Source organism: Sapajus apella, unplaced genomic scaffold (genome assembly GCF_009761245.1).
Source record: "Sapajus apella isolate SASKATOON/1434 unplaced genomic scaffold, GSC_monkey_1.0 scaffold30, whole genome shotgun sequence".
Classification (NCBI taxonomy): Eukaryota; Metazoa; Chordata; class Mammalia; order Primates; family Cebidae; genus Sapajus; species Sapajus apella.
This window is the reverse complement of record NW_022436970.1, coordinates 8,565,648-8,569,754: the sequence shown is the minus strand read 5'-3', so window position 1 is coordinate 8,569,754 and position 4,107 is coordinate 8,565,648. Positions and strand designations below refer to the sequence as shown.

General features: G+C 44.6%; 1 long non-coding RNA gene across 2 annotated transcripts in view; it reads right to left on the bottom strand.

Annotated features, from left to right (window-relative positions):
- Window positions 1–2,542: 2,542 nt before the first annotated feature.
- LOC116561759 overlaps window positions 2,543–4,107 on the bottom strand; it is a 7,435-nt gene continuing 5,870 nt past the window's right edge. For both annotated transcript variants that reach the window (XR_004273595.1, XR_004273594.1), the window contains one exon: window positions 2,543–4,003. This is a non-coding gene — a long non-coding RNA (uncharacterized LOC116561759). The remainder of the gene's footprint in view (window positions 4,004–4,107) is intronic.

Below are 4,107 nucleotides of genomic sequence, written 5' to 3'. Positions count from 1 at the left end.
CAAAAGTCCAAGTCATCCAAGGTCAGTGCAAAAGCAGGCAAATTGGCCAGGTAGTTCAGATTTGCAGGAAAAAATGTGTCATCTGCACTGAATGCATGACTTAGCATGTTCAGTGTGATTTCACAGAACAGTATTTAACAGTACAATGGTCCATGTGTGTATGTTCACTCAGAAAGTGGTTCTCATCAGCTAAACCTGGACAAAGGCTATGAAAAGACCGAGGAGAAACGAAAAAGGGCGAATACAAGGAAGAAACTATTGAGAAGAAGAGTCATAAAGGCATCTTATATACATACAACTTTTATTAAAAGCTGCTAAAATGAAGAGCCTTTTAAAAAGTAACACCAACCTTTGGTTAAAGAAAACTGACCGAAAAATACTTATTTAACTCTGATCTCTCAAAAAATCCTACTAAAATGACAGTGGATGTTCTAAAAATATAGAAAAATTGCAAAGATATGGAAACAGCCTAAATGTTCATCAGTGGATGAATGGATAAAAAAAATGAACATACACTCATAGTGCAATGTTATTCAATCTTTTCTTTTCTTTTTTTGAGATGGAGTCTGGCTCTGTCACCCAGGCTGGAGTGCAGTGGTGTGATGTTGGCCCACTGCAACCTCTGCCTCCTGGGTGCATGCCATTCTGCTGCCTCAGCCTCTTGAGTAGTTGGGATTACAGGCACCCACTGCCATGCCTGGCTAATTTTTATATTTTTAGTAGAGCTGGGGTTTCACCATTTTGGCCAGGGTGGTCTCGAACTCCTGATGTCATATAATCCGCTCACCCTTGGCCATCCTCAGGCTCACCTTGGGCTCTCCCAGTGCTGTGATTACAGGTGTGAGCCACCTCACCCAGCCTGAGCCCCCTGAATTCTAAGCCAGCAGCAGGGAGAGCTAAAAAGCAGCTCTTTGCAATGCAGAACCTCCTGAAGATGTGGGAACTGGTGATGCCAGGCCCTTCTGGAAGTGTAAGTAAAGGAGGGATGTAACAAGAGGAGGCTGTAAATGCACTTGGGAAGCATTTGTATCACTAGACATCAGATGCCTTACACCTTCTGGGAAACCAATCGCCTTTCAGAGCTTATTCTCTTGCAAAAGTAGATAATTTTGAGAGTTCTGGGATGGGAGGGCGCTAAACAATTTAAATTGGGGTTGCAGTGCTGGAAACGGGGAGATTAAAGTAATATTTTCCATACTCCTCCCTCTTCTTCACCCAGCCCTCAGCCCCAAAGCCACCATGTGCAGTTGAACAGGTCCATCCTGCGCTGGGTACCTGGCTGAAGGGCCGGGTGGGGCTGAGATTCAGCTTCTCTCTCCAGCCACGTGCCCTGGTACAGGGTGTGCTGAAAGAAGGTGCCCCTTTCCCTCATTGTCCAGAAGGTGCCTTCTGATCACTGACACTGCTCCTGCAGGGCTGCCTCCTGGAGAGAAGGTGCCTCTTCCTAATTTTCACAAAGACCTGGCATGGACTTGCAATGGCCCACCCTGAGACTGTGGCAGCAAACTATACTCTTCATGAAAGATTCTTTTCAGGGGTATCCAACAAGCCTTCCCCCAAAACACCCGCAATAGCCCAGCCGGGTGACTCTGCAGCAAAGCCCACAGTTGAAGAGCTGCACAGACCCAGCTTCACTCCCTACCACCAGCAAGCAGCTGAGAATCCATCTGAGGAAAACCTTTATCAAGAAAACAGAAATGAGCTGAAAAAGGCAATTGGAAGAAAGTGGACTTTTAAAGACAACTCATCCTTGTCTTCAGAAATCAGAAATATCACCTGCATGAAACAACAACAAGCAGATATAAAAAAGAAACACAGAACGAGAAAGAGTTTTGGAAATTAAAACAAGATAGAAGAAATGAAAACAAGATACAAGAAATGAAAATAGAAACTTGGGAGAAAAGTTGAGAAAATAGAATACAAATTGAAAAGAAGCCGGTGCGGTGGCTCACATCTGTAATCCCAGCACTTTGGGAGGCCAAGGTGGGTGGATCATCTAGGTCAGAAGTTCAAGACCAGCCTGGTCAACATGGTGAAACCCTGTCTCTACAAAAATATAAAAAATTAGCCAGGTATGATGGCAGGTGCCTGTAATCCCAGCTACTCGGGAGGCTGAGGCAGGAGAATCTCTTGAACCTGGGAGGCGGAGGTTGCAGTGAGCCAAGATCGTGCCACTGCACTCCCGCCTGGGAGACAAAGCAAGACTCCGTCTCAAAAACGAATGAAAAAATGAAAGAACGAAAGAATGAAAGAGAAAAGAAAAGAAAGAAAATAAATTTAGACTGGGTGAGGTGACTCATGCCTGTAATCCCAGCACACTAGGAGGCCAAGGCGGGCGGATCACTTGAGGTCAGGAATTAGAGAACAAACAGCCTAGTCAAAATGGTGAAACCCCGTCTCTACTAAAAATACAAAAATTAGCCAGGTATGGTGGTGTGTGCCTGTAGTCCTAGCTACTCAGGAGACTGAGACAGGAGAATCCTTGAACCTGGGAGGCGGAGGTTGCAGTGAGCTGAGATTGCACCACTGCTCTCCAGCCTGGGTGACAGAGCGAGACCCTGTTTCAAACAAACAATCAAAAAGAAATAGAGAAATAGGAAAGCAGAGCTCAGGGGGCAAGATAAGCTTTGGAATAGAGATTTTGTAATTATTTAAACTGGAAGAGAATTCACTCTATAAGAAAAATGGTGTTGAGAATCAAGAGAAGAGGCCTCGAAGGCAAACATTTGTAAGTGTCAAGAGAGAAGGAACTTCCATTGAGAGAATAGCCAAGAAACCCAAGGAAAATCGGAGTTTCATAAAGGGAGTAGGGAGTTTCATAAAGAGGGTAGGGATCAAGGTCAAGGGCTCAGGGGGTCAAAAAGGCCCAGATCATTAGAATAAACAATGAAAAATTTCTAAACAGGGTCTTCTAATCTGAGGATTAAGCTCACATCCTTTAATGGGCATTAAATTTTAGAGGAGATTTTGAGTTTTGGAAGGATCTCGTATTTTTCCAGGACACCACACAATGAATATGACCCTGTTTTCAGTAAATACACAGTTGTCTTTCATGGTGCGGTAGCACAAACCCTGCATTAATAAGAAAGTGAATCTTAGGGCATATTGTCATTACCATTCCCATACAAAGCTCTGTCCCTGTTTTTCGTCCACACAAGGGATGGCATTGTCTGCCAAAGATGAGCATTTGAACTAAAGTTCATGGCTTGGCTGGGATCTTCCTTTTGGCTGTACTTCCCCCGCGATCAGCTGCCTGTCATAGGCTCTGGTGTTACTGACACCCCAAACAAGACGGAAGCTCAGGGAAAACAAACAACTCGGAGCTGCTTTCCCTTCCTGGAGCGTCAAAAGCTACATTCAAAATACCAAATGTTATATTAAATCTCAGCCGAAGATGAAAGCACACTCGGTGAAAGATTCATTATTTCATTTTGCTGAGTCGAATTCAAGACTTGGCTTCAGGACTGAAAGCCATAATTGGTAGCAAATGTTCCCTAATCTCTCCACAAGCTATTTTCTCATTTTCTCTTTCTAGCATAGATTGCACTCCACACTTCCACACTCTTCAAGCAGATGTAGGATGAACAGAAAAGCCTAGTTTTGTATTTTTTAAAAGGCCACCACAACACTTTACGACTGAATTTTCCCATTTGCCTGTGTAAGTTTCCGCTGTCATCTGGACATTTCCATCTCAGACACACCAGAGGCACAAATAGAAGAATTGTATTTATTTGGAATTCAAAACGTTTACACAAGTCCATAGGTAACACCCCAAAGAGCCTGGCTGACAAACATTTTTAGTGCCAGTATAGTAATCAGTTTTTTCCTAAAATGTTAACCAAATGGATAGTCTTAGGATTTCCTGAGTCCCTCCTGGCCAGAGTTGCAGGAGCACAGCACATGAGCATCCCAAAACACCACTGCTACACGCCCGTCCCCACAACACCACTGCTACACACCTGCTCCCACAGCACCATGCTACACTCCTATTCCCACAACACCACTCCTACACGCCTGTTCCCACACCACTGCTACACGCCTGTTTCCACGACACCACTGCTACACGCCCGTTCCCACGACACCATGCTACACGCCCGTTCCCACGAC